The sequence below is a fragment of the Bufo bufo genome, chromosome 7 (genome assembly GCF_905171765.1).
Source record: "Bufo bufo chromosome 7, aBufBuf1.1, whole genome shotgun sequence".
Taxonomy (NCBI): Eukaryota; Metazoa; Chordata; class Amphibia; order Anura; family Bufonidae; genus Bufo; species Bufo bufo.
In genome coordinates this window covers 29460139-29475849 of record NC_053395.1, presented here as the reverse complement: position 1 = coordinate 29475849, position 15711 = coordinate 29460139, and the positions used below count along the sequence as shown (strand labels likewise).

The 15711-nt window shown below is 44.5% G+C and overlaps 1 protein-coding gene across 2 annotated transcripts in view; it reads right to left on the bottom strand.

Annotated features, from left to right (window-relative positions):
• The window catches only part of TBC1D24 (TBC1 domain family member 24), a 45048-nt gene extending 30640 nt beyond the window's left edge, over positions 1 to 14408 (bottom strand). The window contains exon 1 of one of the 2 annotated variants that reach the window (XM_040439286.1): positions 14190 to 14408. The gene's annotated coding sequence lies outside the window, so the exon portion shown is untranslated. The remainder of the gene's footprint in view (positions 1 to 14189) is intronic. The other variant, XM_040439287.1, reaches the window with a different exon arrangement.
• Between the last annotated feature and the right edge of the window lie 1303 nt (positions 14409 to 15711).

The window sequence follows — 15711 nt, the reverse complement described above, 5'->3', positions numbered from 1 at the left end:
GAGGAACTTTGCCTAGACAGTTCACATGCTCTTCCTTTCCAACAGGTGCTCTTATTTTGTAGAGATAGACTGAGAGATGTGTCCGGGGAATGTATAGGAGACTCCTTGGTGTATAAATGGGAGGTGGAAACTCCAGACTTTCCATTTCTCGTATATACCTGGAATTGCGAGAATCAAGTAATAAGGCCTCTGCGCAGGCCCTTTTCAGAAAATGGGAGAAAAAACTCAATATCACGGTAACGGCTGAGCAAGTCTTACGGGGATGGGCTAGAGTATGCAAGGCGGTGCCGTGTGAGGTATGGAGGGAAACACACTTTAGATTGATGCACTCGGCCATTTATGCCTTTACATTTCCTAGGAGGTCTGAAGGTTCAGCTTTTTTAGTAGCTTGTCCGAAATGTGGGTTAGACAAAGCTGACCTGGTACACTGCGTATGGCTATGTCCTAATGTGCAAAGATTTTGGAAACAGGTCAGGTCTTGGATTAAGGACAAACTGGGCTATACCCTGCAAATGGCCCCTGGGGTTCTTCTGTTTCATGACCATGGAGATGCGTGCTCACATCTTAGTAGATGCGGCATTGGTAGTATCGTTGCGATGCTTGATGCGGGAGTGGTTGAAAGCAGAGGTACCCCAGTTGCAAGAGGTGAAAGCACAGATGACACATTTCATGTACTTAGATAAGTCAGAGGCAGAACTGAACAAAGAAAAGAAAACCAAATGGTTTTTTGGGAGATGGAAGACCTTTATTACAAATAGCTTTGCCCAAGAGGAGATAGCGAGGCTTATGCAAACGTTTAGATATACGGAGTGGTATGGGCTGGAGGTTCTTAAGGGGACTTTGGAGAGATTGTTGCTTGAAAACCAAGATGGTCAGGGAAATTGAAAAATAATGCAATATATGTGGTGCTAAAACTAGAACCGTTTGCTCTTTATGAGTAATGAAAAGATAATGGTGACTATTGAAGTGGTGACGTTATTGGGAGGGAGGGGGTATTGGAGGGGATGTTTTCTACTGCTTTTTATGTGTTTGTATGGAAAATGAAAAATTGTAACACCTACTGACTGAATTTGTATCCAATGTCTGTACTTTTTCTTTTATGGTGGAACAAATAAAAAATACATAAAAAAAAAAAAAAAAAAAAAAAAAAAAAAAAAGACTGATATTGATGCTTCCATAGGAATACATACAAGAATTGGCTTCCTGTCCACACAAGATTCTGTGCTAGTCACACGACAAAGCCGAGGATTAAAAGGGAGGTTATAACTCACAAATACAGTTAGAAAATTAACTTCACTACAGTTTAACATCATGGACCTTTCTAACAGGTCAGAGAATAACATTATTTTGTGCGATTGCTTCTTTAAGTTAATGGTTGGAAGTAAGATAATAGTCAAGTGTAAGGATCTGAGAGACTTTGACAAGAGCTAGACTGTGGTGGTTAGTTGACTGGGTTAGAGCATCTCCAACAAAGTAGAACTTTTGGGGTGTTCCTGGTATGGAGTGGTTAGTTCCTACCAAAAGGGGCCCAAAGAAGTAGAACCCGCGTATGGGCACCCCAGACTGATATGCGTGGGAAGTGAAGGCTATGCTGTCTGGTCCAACAGAAGACAAACTGTAGAGAAAATAGCTGAAAAGTTCATATTAACTGATAAAAAGTCAGAACACAGTGTATGGGGCTGCATATCCGAAAACTGGTCTGAGTGACCCTGCTGATTCCCAAGAAGGCCTAAAATGGGTATGTGAGCTGGACCATTGATTAATCTCATTTATTTTTACATCATGTGGACGGCCTAGGGAAGAGATGGCACCAGGATGCACCATGAGAAGAAGACAAGATAGTGTAAACTGTATGAGGCTCTGGGCAATGTTCTCCTGGGAAACCTTAGATCCTGGCACTCATGTGCATGTGACACGTACCACCTGCCTATTATACAGGCAAGTAGCCCTCTTCACAGCAACGGCAGTACCTAATAGCAGTGACCTCTTTCTGCAGGATAATGCTCCGGCCACGCTGCAAAATCTCTTCAGAAGTGGTCTGAGGAACATGACCGAGTCCAAAGTGATGACGTGGCCTCCAGATCATCTGTGGGATATGTTGGAAAAACAAACCCAAACCATGAAGGCCGCACCAAGCAACTTACAGGATCTGCTGCTATAGGACACCTTCAGTGACCTTATAGAGTCCATGCCTCGACGGGCCACAGCCATTTTGGTGGCATAAGGGGGAGCTACATAGTAGGCAGATGGTTTCAATGTTATGGCTGATAGGCAAGTTTTCCCTTCCTCACAAACTTAAAAAGGGGTATTCCAGTTATAAGAAGTTCTTCCCTATCCACGGATAGGGAAGAACTATCGGATCAGTGGGGGTCCTACAACTGGGAATCCTACCAATCAGGAGAATGGGATCCCAGACTCTGTGGAGCCTCCCTGAAATGGACTGAGCATTTGGTCGGAAAAGCACGTCGCCGCTCCATTCATTTCTATGGGAGCCCCGGAGATAGGCGAGCGCTCCCACAGAAATGAAATGAAGTGGTGGCGCACATTTCCAAAGAGCTGCTCTGTCCATTTCAAGGGGCTCCACAAGGTAAGGGGTCCCCGGATACAGGATAACTTGTTATAAACCGGAATACCCCTTTAAGACAACTGCTCAAATAAGCAAATTAGGATAAGGGGAAAATAAAAAATAAAAAATAAAAATGGAGAAAGGTTGTGTAATGAAATGCACTCTTTTTTTGTCCAGCATGTAACTATAGAGAGATGCATTGCAACATCCACAGGGCTCACCCACCCATACACCGGAGGAGGGGGCTCACAGCCGCACACAGCTCCATTACAGAATCACTGCACCATTCAATACAGTCCTGTAATGAGATTAAACACTGTTCGATTTACCCTTGAATAGCTGCCGGCAACTCAGCGCACACACACACATCAGGAGCCTGACCACTACACTGCCCTGGGTGATGCAAAGAGACAATGGCTAACATTTCTAGACTTTACCTACGGATATATAATGTCCATGAGTGGTCAACACGTCCCACCACACAGCCCCCTGCACCATTATTTGGGGGGTGGCGACTGCTGTTACTGCCGCCTGGCAGTGCGACATACGTTTCACGAAGATCTGCTCTGTGCCCGATTAACCCTTTATGGTCATCATAGAAACGCCCTTAAAGTGCCCATGTTAAAATAACCAAAACTGTACAGATAAAGGGCTCTCGTACAGAGCGACAATTGCCTAAACATTAGTTTATATAGGCTTTCATTCATGGAGGATTGTCCAGCGATCAAACAGGGCAAAAATGAGCAATCGTACAAACGAAAATCCTTAGGATTAGAGTTTAGGGAAGGTCTTAAAATTCTATTAGGCCACCTGCACACGTTGCAGAATACATGCGGAAAAACTGCAAGGTAGTACAGTACCAGCAAAGTGTATGAGATTGTACAAATCTCATACAACTTTGTGGATTATTTTTATCTTGTGAAAATTGACATGCGTTGCGGATTTCACCCTTTTCCAAAGGAGGGCGAGATCTGCAGTAAAACAGCATCTAATCCACACAAAAAAATCTAGTTACAAATTCACATGGATCGTATGTGCGTTCACCCACGCTCGTGTGCAGTAGGCCTTAGGGTCAGATTCCTCAGAATTTAATTTATTCAGAAAGTGCTCAGTTGCCTGAAGAAGTCCCTGTATCTCGAATAAAAAAAAAAGACACAGAATTCCTGTTCGGTAGAATGAGAACTTTTTGAAGAATTCTGGTTACATTTTAGATTCAATTTAGATTTGAGGGGGGGGCTCTCTCTTTCTCTCCTCGGGGCGAGTGCCTTAAGCGGTGTAAGGAGACTTATAGGCCATACATACATGTTTGTTCCTTTGGAATTCTGAGAAGAAAGGGATACAAATGAGCTCTTGGCTCTAATGCCACCAGATGCAAGGCAGCTGTCCTATAAGTCAATGTTCGACCCTATAAATAGGCCTTAAGACATGACTTGGATATTAAATAAGCCAGCATCATATCTGCAGACAGCAGTTTCGTGAGCGATTGCCCCTTATCAGTGCAGAGCAGAGAGTACTGGCTTAAATGGGTGAGAGGCCTAGGTCAGGATTTGAGGGGGTACTATCTCTCACCTTTGAGACAGAGCGCCTGTAAGTCAATGTTTAACCATTTAAATAGGCCTTGAGACATGACTTGGATAATAAATAAATAAACCAGCATCTCATCTGTCTGCTTTACATCTGGTGGCATTAGAGGCAGAGCTTGCCAAGAGCTCATTTGCATCCTTTTCTTCTAGAATCATTTGCTCATCTTTACTTACGATACCTGGAACATTTAAATGAAAGTAAACGAGCGCCAATCTGATTGTTATATCATCCATCAGTGCTCGCTATAAGCAATTTATCTGAACCCTAACACAACATGATAACATTATCTTACATAGGACTGCACGCCACCATCCTCCGCAGTCCCCACTGCTCCATTGTTATGATCTTGTCACGTTAGGTTCTCCTCAATGACGTTGTTGCCCAGTAAGGTCACAGGACACCAATATAGTTGACATAATGGAGTTTTAGGTTTACCGGTGAACCCCTGGATTGGATTACGTATGTATTCCTGTATACCAATAGGTTTAGAACATCTAATACGCATATGACGCGTGTATAGTCCTCACTGAATTGCGACATTTGCCACGTGCTCACGGGTCCCCATGGCATTTCATTTCGTAGAAGGACAAAACCTCCTGTAAGCATAATGAAGCCTGACATTCGCTCAGTTCCATATCGATAACTTGGGCACGTGAATGAAATGCAAATGCCAGACTGCAGCCGGCGGACTGATGTGATCTCTGCAGAGCAGGCAGCACCCCGGGGAGCCATAGCGAGGTAGAAGGGATCGCCTTACCAGGTGTCGCAGCAGCCGCGTGGGCAATTAGACAAAATAATAAGTATTACTTCTCTCTCACCGCCTACGTCAGCTGGACCGGGAGGAGAAGCAGTTCACGAAGAGTTCAGCTGAGCCAGGTTTAACCATTGCGATGGACATAGATTCAATGGAAGAAAATGCAAGTACATATAGGAAATTTGTTTATTACAAGAGTCGTTAGAGTATATGGAAGACATGGGGGGGGGGGGGGGGCCCCTGCTCAGGACGCCCCTCACTATGAACCATACCAAGGTCATCATGCAATACCAAATTTCCCCTGTAGAGGCCGCTGCAGGGCAGATGCCTGGCCAAAGAAGGATTCCCAGACCTTGCAGCGATCAGCTGATCACCATGGCTTCAATATGAACGGGCATTTCTCTAGAAATAGTGCCACCGTCGACCGTGGGCAAAGTAACTAGGGTTGAACTACAATACCAGACACGGCCCAAGCTCTATGAAGTCACTGAACCAGCAGGGTGATGTTAGCGCAGAGGCAGTTCTTAATAGATACACACTGAGGGGATTTATTAATGTTTCATGGCGTAAAAGTCACACATTTTGCTAAAATTTTTGTGCACCGATCTCTAGACATGCACCTAAACAAATTTATAATAAGGCCTCATGCACACGACCGTATGTAATTTTGTGATCCGCAAAAAATACAGATGATGTCCATATTTTGCGGAACTGAATAGCTGGCCCCTAATAGAACAGTCCTATCCTTATCCGTAATGCGGACAATAAAAAATTTTTTTTTGCGGCACGGAAATAGAATGTACACGGAGTAACTTCCTTTTTTTGCGAACCCATTGAAATAAATGGTTCCGTATACAGTCCGCAAAAAAAAAAAAAAAAACACGGAACAGACTGTAAGAAAATACGTTTGTGTGCATGAGGCCTAACAAAGAGGCATTCATCTTGTAAATTTTGCAGCATATTAATAAACTCCAGCGTATTAATAAATTCCTCCATTGTTTTGTAGGCATTACCATTTGGCTTCGTTCACACACAATGGTTTGCAGTTTTTTCATTTTTATTTTAACACCGGGCACTCCTGTTTTTGGCATTTTGGCATGTTGGAATTTTTTCGGCCATTTACCCCCCCCCCCCCCCCAAGGGTCGATCTTTATGTTCATGTGCCATTTATCTACATACGGATCAGAGAGATTTTAAAACAAAAAACCCACGAGAGTCTTCGGCTACAATAAAAAGAAGAAAAAAAAAGAAGAGCTGTTGTGGCAGAAATTCACAAAACCAACACTATTATTTTAAAAAGGATTGTTTTGTTTAGTTTTTTAAGTTAAGGCTCAGATGTATATATTTCACTTAACTTTATTACCCTTTACGTTAAAAGGTTCGGTCAGGCAAATACAAATGGCTTATTACATTACAAATCATAGAAGAAATAAAAAAATAAAAAGCCCCAGAGCAGGCGATCTTAATACAGCAGATGATCTCAGAAGAGATGAGGCAAGGTTACGTAATCGCAAGCGCTGGTACCTATGCCTCCGTGAATGATGCTTTTGTTCGCAGGCAGCCGATATGGGCTGTTAACTGCGGGCATACGCCACACTTGCTGGAACATTTCATTTTAAAAACGGGAGGCAGACACTACAGAGCGGCGCAGTGTAATTATTCAACATGACAGCACATCAGCACCGAGGGGAGAAAAATGAGCCATATGCAGAAGAAAAATAAAAAAAATCCCTGCTTTATGGAAAATGTTAAGGCCACAAAAAGGTAAAAAAAATAATATCCAATTACCTGCAGATATGGCCCAGTGTAGGCAAATAGTGAAACATGATTATAGTATGTACATAGAGCAGGGTCATCACATAAATCTAAGGCCGCTCATACACGTTTTTGAAGCCAACAGCCATCACTCCACATCCTCTCATACATGTACCTGCATCAGTAGGAAGAGGGAGCTGTCGGCTCAGGATCAGGCATACCCAACCGTCTGATCCTTATTTCTCCCAATATCCGCGGTCAGGGGAGAATCTCGAGGCCCCCATACAAATTAGTGGTCCTGTTCTGCGGAAATCAGTGGGTGTGGCCCACATTTATGTGTACAGCCATATGGGGCTGCCGTAGCCCTATTAGGTGCGGCCGCCTAATTCCTCCTCGCAGCTGCCAGCCATGTACATAACAACCCGATGCCCCTAGCGTTAATTAACGCTGTGAATGTTAGGGAGGTATTTTGTGCTCCTGGGACAATATTGTGTGCTGCACTGTGGTATCTGGTTCTGCTGGGGCGGTATTTTGTGCTGCACTGTGGTATCTGGTTCTGTTGGGGCGGTATTTTGTGCTGCACTGTGGTATTTAGTTCTGCTGGGGCGGTATTTTGTGCTGCACTGTGGTATCTGGTTCTGCTGGGGCGGTATTTTGTGCTGCACTGTGGTATCTGGTTCTGCTGGGGCGGTATTTTGTGCTGCACTGTGGTATCTGGTTCTGCTGGGGCAGTATTTTGTGCTGCACTGTGGTATTTGTTCTGCTGGGGCGGTATTTTGTGCTGCACTGTGGTATCTGGTTCTGCTGGGGCGGTATTATGTGCTGCACTATTATACTGCTGGCCCTGCCTGCCATCAATTTACACCCACTTAGGATACGGGGCCCCTTTTATCTTCCTTATTTTTATTTTTTTCATGGCTACTTTATGTTCCCAATCCTCCCCTGTTTGGCAGTACCATGGAGCAGCAGCACATAGACAGGACCGCACCATTGCATACACTCTGGGGAACTTCATTCTCATGATCGGTGGGGGTCCCCACAGTCAGACCCCAAACAATCAGAAACTCCTGTGGATAGGCGATAAGTTGGTATGGTTGGACAACCCTTGACCTTGCAACCTTATCTGGTGGATCTGCCATAACGTAGATCAGCAGCTTCCAACCTACGACTCCACGTGTTGCGAACTTACAACTCCCAGCATGCTCTGATCGCAGCAGGATGGGAATTGTGCCTAGTGCTTTCCAGCTATGACAAAACTACAGAGTCGAAAAATTGCGTCAGTGGGTAATTCACTGCATTAGGAATCGCTGGCGGCCACGGACCATAACCATGGCCTAAACACTCTGATATCGTATTTTCGGTGGACAGAACGATGTACAGTACATGCCTCGATGGTCTGAAATTTAATTTAATCCAGTGAGTCATTGTGTAATGAAAGACATGTGGACCGCATTTAGGGAAAAACAGGACTAGAAGACACTATAGGCAGTGTGCCGAGGTTACTGGAATTCAACTTTGCTCAGAAAACCCACATTATGCAGAAAGCTGTTTACTGGAGAATTAGGCGTCGGGTTAAATCATTTGAACTAATGCATAAAGTAATATTCTGCTTTCTGGAAAGACTTGGGAAAGTTGTTACTAAGGGTCGGAACCCCTTCTATATGACTGTTCCTACTAGTTTTTATTTTTGAGGATCCAAGAGAAAAGCTCAGCACGACCATATATTACATTTATTTGAACGTCATGTAATACTACATTTTCGCTGTAGTGGCCGCTGTAGAGAAAAAGGTTTGCCCATCTGCAGCTGATCGTTTCAACAGCCAGACCTGAGGCAGTCATTCGGGGCGGCATCGTTGGGATAACCCGTTTACAGGTATGACACCACGGGTCGACTGGCCGGATGGCACGATTTACTGCAATATAGTGCAAGCAAGGGCTGCCACGGGTGGCTGTGGTTTAGCCACATGCTGCCATCCACACCTGGTGGTCCTAGTGCAAACAGCCATGGCCAATATAGGAGGGAAGGGGGGTCCTAACCTCCCTCTATTACCCCAAACTGAAATATTTTTTTCTTATAAGAGGTCTCGTTTCAAATGATACTGGCCATACATTTTAGGTAGTTGTTGGCCCACAAATTTCTTTGGCTGGCTGCTATCTCCTGCAACTTCCTTAGGGCTCTTGCACAGGACCGTATCTCCTTTCCGAGTCCGTTCCGTTTATTTTTGCGGACCGTATGCGGAACCATTAATTTCAATTGTCCGCATTATGGACAAGGATAGTACTGTTCTATTAGGGGCCAGCTGTTCCGTTTTGCAAAATACAGAAGGCACACGGACGTCATGCATATTTTTTGCGGACTGCAAAATATATATACGGTCGTGTACATGAGCCCTAATACAGTACCAGCAAAGTGCATAAGATTAGACAAATATCATATCCGTGCGGATTTTGAAATTTACAGTATGTCACCTGTCACCCTTTTCAATGGAAGGGGGAGATTTGCAGAAAAAAATAAAATAAATCTTATCGAATCCACAATAAAATCCACTAGCAACATGTACAGGTGGCAAAGTAACCATCTGGCGCCCAGCAAGTTTCATGCGCTGGTCCTATTAATCAGTACTGGCCCCATGCACAATCTGCACACAGTCATGCGGTAACCTCAGTAAAGCTTTATGCACATAGCAGTGTCTTTATTTGCAAACAGATCCACATAAAAAAAAAAATAACTTCCGTCAGGGGCAAAATGGAGCTTAAAGTGGCCCTGGGAGGAAAAAAAAAAAAAAAAAACTGTTAAAAAGGTGGCCCTCATGCGGGTCCAGACTGACAAAAGGTGGGGCCAACAATACAATACTGCAGCCCACAGTACATAGCTGCGCTTCTGTGCTGGTCAGCGCCATGTGCCACGCTATGTCCTCCTCCAGTTGTCTTTAAAGGCTGTGTACAACTTTGAGGGATTTTTTTTATTTTTTTTTTATTGGTCTTCATTACAAATATGGAGCCCTTTCTTCTGTACAGAGCTGAGATGCTCTAATAGAGGGATCTGAATTTTTTATCTTTTCCGTCAGTTGGGGAGCTGACGGGCTCCTTATCTCTGCTCTGACATTATAAACACTCATTATAGCTCCGTTCTTATCTTACTGATACGGATGTTTGCTTAAAAAAGTGTTTATGACCTGTTAATAATTTAGAGATAAGGGTTATTAGATGACCAGCACAAAGCAAAAGTGAAGAGTATAATTCACACAGCAAAAAAACAGTTAACCCTTGTGACAGAACAGCTCAATATTTTTAATAAAGACCAATTGTAAAAATTATTTATTTTTAGCCCAAAATTAGTAAAATGCAATCATAAAAAATAAAGTTATGGAGGACATGAGATGCAGGCCACAGCACCCAGCCAGCCCTACCTTCAGCATTCTGTCTGGACTTCGCTTATTAAAGGAAATGTGTCTCCAAAGTTTTTTTTCTGCTATTTAAAACCAAATAGTAACACGTATCCTTTTTTTCTAATCTGTTTTTATTTTCTGATTGCAGATTTTTTCTATTCTATTTCCTGAACATGATTATTGGGGCAGCCATCTTGCCTGAGCTGTTCTTAAAGGGGTTGTCTCACTTCAGCAAATGGCATTTATAATGTCGAGAAAGTTAATACAAGGAGCTTACCGATTTATTGCGATTGTCCATATTGTCTCCTTTGCTGGCTGGATTCATTTTACCATCACATTGTACACTGCTCATTTCCATGGTTACGACCACCCTGTGAACCAGCAGCAGTGGTCGTGCTTGCACATTAAAGGAAAAAGTGCTAGCCTTTGCACACTCCTGAGCTCCCTGCCACCAGAGAGGCCAGCGCTTTTCCTATTTTGTGCAAGCACGACCAGCACTGCTAGATTGCAGGGTGGTCAGAACTAGAGATGAGCTAATTTCAGGTTATGAAATTCGATCACGCTTCGTTTACTGGTAAAAGGTTAATTGCGTTACGGATTTCGTTACCACGAACCATAACGCAATTCTATGACGGAATGCCTTTAGAGGCATTCTGTCATGATAGAAGTCTATAGGCTGCATAATGGATCCGTCCCGTTTCCATTATTCCATTCCGCTGCATAACGGAAACGGGACGGATCCGTTATGCAGCCTATAGACTTCTATCATGACGGAATGCCTCTAAAGGCATTTAGTCATAGAATTGCGTTATGGTTCGTGGTAATGGAATCCATAACGCAATTCACCTTTTACCAGTAAACAAAGCGTGAACAAAATTTCAAAATATGAAATTCGCTCATCTCTAATCATAACCATGGAAACGAGCAGTGTGTAATGTGATGAAAAATACATCAAGCCAGCAAAGGAAGCAATATGGACAATTACTATACATTCACAAGGACTTGTATTAACTTTCTCTACATGATACATACCATTTGCAGAAGAGAGACAACCTCTTTAAGGCCCCTTTCACACGAGCGAGTATTCCGCGCGGATGCGATGCGGGAGGTGAACGCATTGCACCCGCACTGAATACAGACCCATTAATTTCTATGGCGCTGTGCACACGAGCGGTGATTTTCACGCATCACTTTTGCGTTGCGTGAAAATCGCAGCATGCTCCTCCTTGTGCGTTTTTCACGTAACGCAGGCCCCATAGAAATGAATGGGGTTGCGTGAAAATCGCAAGCATCCGCAAGCAAGTGCGGATGCGGTGCGATTTTCACGCACGGTTGCTAGGAGACGATCGGGATGGAGACCCGATCATTATTATTTTCCCTTATAACATGGTTATAAGGGAAAATAATAGCATTCTGAATACAGAATGCATAGTAAAACAGCGCTGGAGGGGTTAAAAATAAAAAATCATTTAACTCACCTTAATCCACTTGCTCGCGTAGCCCGGCATCTCCTTGTGTCTCCTTTGTTGAAGGACCTATGGTGAGCATTAAATACAGTTACAGGACCTGTAATGATGTCACTCCGGTCATCACATGGTACGTCACATGATCTTTTACCATGGTGATTCACCATGGTAAAAGATCATGTGACGTACCATGTGATGACCAGAGTGACGTCATCAAAGGTCCTTTACCCAGGTTCTAAAGAAAGGAGACAGAAGCAGATGCCGGCTGCGTTATCAAGTAGACTAAGGCGAGTTAAACATTTTTTTTTTTTTTTTTTTAACCCCTCCAGCGCTATTTTACTTTGCATTCTGTATTCAGAATGCTATTATTTTCCCTTATAACCATGTTATAAGGGAAAATAATACTATTTACAGAACACCGATCCCAAGCCCGAACTTCTGTGAAGAAGTTCGGGTACCAAACATGCGCGATTTTTCTCACGCGCGTGCAAAACGCATTACAATGTTTTGCACTCGCGCGGAAAAATCGCGGGTGTTCCCGCAACGCACCCGCACATTTTTCCGCAACGCCTGTGTGAAAGAGGCCTAAGGGTATTTTCACACTAGTGTTTTTCTTTTCCGGCGCTGAGTTCCGTCCTAGGGGCTCAAATCCGGAAAATAACTGATCAGTTTTATCCCCATGCATTCTGAATGGAGAGCAATCCGTTCAGGATGCATCAGGATGTCTTCAGTTCAGTCTTTTTGACTGATCAGGCTTTTCAGAAAACCGTAGCATGTTGTATTTTTACCTCCGGCCAAAAATCCTTAACACTTTGACTGAATGCCGGATCCGGCCTTTTTCCCATTGACTTGCATTAACGCCGGATCCGGCACTGTGTGTTCAGTCAAACCGGATCCGGCTTTTGCATGTTAAACCCGAAAAATGTGAAAAAAAAGTTAAAGTCCATAAATGGCAGATCCGTTTTTTCCAATGCACTTTTTCATTGTGATCAAAATCCTGATCAGGATTCAAATGTAATCCGTTTTCACACGTTTTTCCGTACCCGGCGGGCAGTTCCGGTGTCGGAATTGAACGCCGGATTCAAACAACGCTAGTAAGAAAGTAGCCTAACAGCATTTAGAAAATTGCTTTACGGCAGCCCCATGGGTCATAGACACGATGGTCAGGAGGGGACCCCATTGACTTCTATGGGAGAGTTTTCTAGGCATGCTCTGTGACCCGTGCAGAGGCCATTGTACAAGGATAGAATAGATAAGCTCTGGAGGATCCCGTCTTATCTATACACAGAGGTGATATCATTACAGGCAGGATTAGAATGACAGTTAAGCAGATAACTGCAGCAAAGTGATCTGTAAAGACCAAAAAGTGGCGCCTATTATGCTTTGTGGCCAGGACGAAAGCTGCAGGATTTTGTGTTTTTTGTTTAGATATACATATCGAGAAGGAAAAATTATAACATTTATTATTATTTTTATTATTCCACAGCGCTTTACAAATACAAACAAACTGGCTAATATACAACTGAAACACTAGGAGTCAGGGCCCTGCTCGCAAGAGCTTACAATCTATGAGGAATTGGGGGTGACACATAAGGTAGTTGATTGGGATAAGTAGAATTCAAGCCATTATTGAGGCTGAAAGGAGTAGTGAAAATTAAAAATAACCTTAAAAAAAAAAAAAAATGGTTAACATAAAATCGTGATTTAACCATTTTCGGATGACACCCCAGTAGCATGCCCCTTATTCCAAGCCAACATTTGCGGTGCAGGCAGGGGCCTCTTCCAGCCAGAGATGCCTGCGCCATTGCCTCATAGCGGGTCACAGGCTCCTACGGCCTGCTGTAGTAGTCAACTGTATCCCAGTCCTGTGGACGGTCATACAATTGAATTTAGGAGGGCCCCTGCGGCCGCCATGTGAAAGCATCAGATCATTACATCTATGGCCCGTCCGCCCCTGCCTTCTGTGCGCGTTCCGTTATTTCTCCTATTCCTATCCGTCAGGCAGGCCAGAATAGGTCACAGTCTATAACTTGCAGACACATGGAACTGCCAAAAAACACAGAAGTGTGCACGGCCCCTAGAAACGAATGGGTCTGCGCGCTACGCCGTGTGGACAGCGCACGGATGAAAAATACGGCCGGGTGCATGAGGCCTATGGGTACATTTGCGCTTCTCCATGTCCAACGTTTGCTTGGACAAGCGCTTTAAACAAGACACGTGAACAAATATTTCACCAAGATGGGGGATTTTTCCATCCCATACAAGGATCAGGTGGGCAGTACTACACACAGTGAGTTTTAAGGGTCTGTTTCTGCATTCACACCGCCAAACTACACTGAGCATATAGGCTATGTGCATACAGAAAGGAAGCCATTTTTAAAGCCCCCCTCCCCAGAAAGGCAGCCATTTTTAAAGCCCCCTTCCCCAGAAAGGCAGCCATTTTTAAAGCCCCCTTCCCCAGAAAGGCAGCCATTTTTAAAGCCCCCTTCCCCAGAAAGGCAGCCATTTTTAAAGCCCCCTTCCCCAGAAAGGCAGCCATTTTTAAAGCGACCCCCCCCAGCCTTTAGGGTTAGCATTAGTCTCCAGGCCCACATCCAATAAGCTGCATAACATGCCCATAGGTCGTGCCTGCAGCACCTGAGCCTCTCTGTACAAGGTGCTCCTACCTGCCTTACCTGTTATACTCAGGATCTAGGTCAGGGCTGTGCTTGCAGAAGGGAGGCCTCAGCCGGCTGTCTCATTTCCTTCCCTCTTTATCTCTAGCTGCAAGTAAACGAATTATCCATTCCGCCCACCACTTCCAGGCGTCTCCTCCCTGAGCTGTCTCTTAGACAGCTCCAGACCACGCCCCCCCCCCAGGAGCTGTCACTCACACGCCGCAGCCCCGCTTCCCAGTCTGCGCATTACGCCTGTCAATCATTTTCATGCAAGCTCCCGCCCACATTCGCACCTTTAGCTGTCACTGAAACAGAACGTCCGCGGTTGACCTGCTGTCAGTCAAATGGAGCTAACCACGCCCACTCTAAGCTCAAGGAACGTTTCGATTCCGCTAGTCGGCGCATGCGCAGTTGCCGCTTTACAATCGCCTCAGAGTTGACGTGACGCAAGGAGGGCGCGTGTGACTGTGAGCCGCTGCTAGGTAGTAGTCACGGAGGAGACTGGAGTCATGTCAGTGTGCTCATGTGTGAGGAAGTAAGTCACAAAAACTGACACTGAGAACGAACTGAAGGAAAACGTGAGGTATAACAACTTGAAAGACGGTTATACTGGGCTTGGGGAACCTTTCTAAATTTAAAGGGGTACTTCATAATGAAATTTAGTGCCACCTTGAGCCCGCACACAAATGGCTACCCGGTATGGACATGTGACATTGTAACCAAAGTCAGCTGATGAGTGCGAGGCGTGTCGCACTTGACAGTAGCTTTTTAATAAAAACCTACAATAAGGCCAGGTTCACACAAATTTTAATTGTAATTTTTTTTGCATTTTTTGTTAAAACGTGGCGAGAATTAAACTGAAGAAATAGCTATAAGTGGCAGATTAAGAAAACCCTGGGCTGTTTCCCAAACTACCCCCTCCCCTCCACCCCACCACCACCACTAAATAAATTCAGACCCCAGATTATACACCTAATTTAAAGGGGATTTCCAAGATTTTTTATACTTTGGATAGGTCATCAGTATCTGATCAGTGGGGGACCGCTGCCGATCAGCTGAACCCCTGTGGGGCTGAGCTGCTCCTAGACCATGTGACTGATAAACGTGACGTCACATGGCCTAGGAAAAGCTTAGAGAAGGCTGCGGCGCCACCACTGTGACTACCAGTGCCTCCTTAGACTGACCGCCTGGGGTCCTAGGTGTCGGATCCCCACCGGTCAGATACTGATGACCTATCCTGAGGATAGGCCATCAGTTAAAAAAAAATAATCTTGGAAAACCCTTTTAATCCAGACCCCAGACCAGACTCCAGACCAGACTCCTCACCAGACTCCTCCATATACTCCTCACTCCTGATTCCCCTTCATTACTGGACGGCGTCAGGACCCAGCGGGGCAGTGCCTGGAAATGAAGAGGGTAAGTATAATAGCAGCCATGTTTATTAAAAGCGTTTACTGGGTGTGTAATACTCAGGATAGGTCATCAATATTGGATATACAAGGGTCCGACACCCGGTACCCCTGCAATCAGCTGTTTGAGG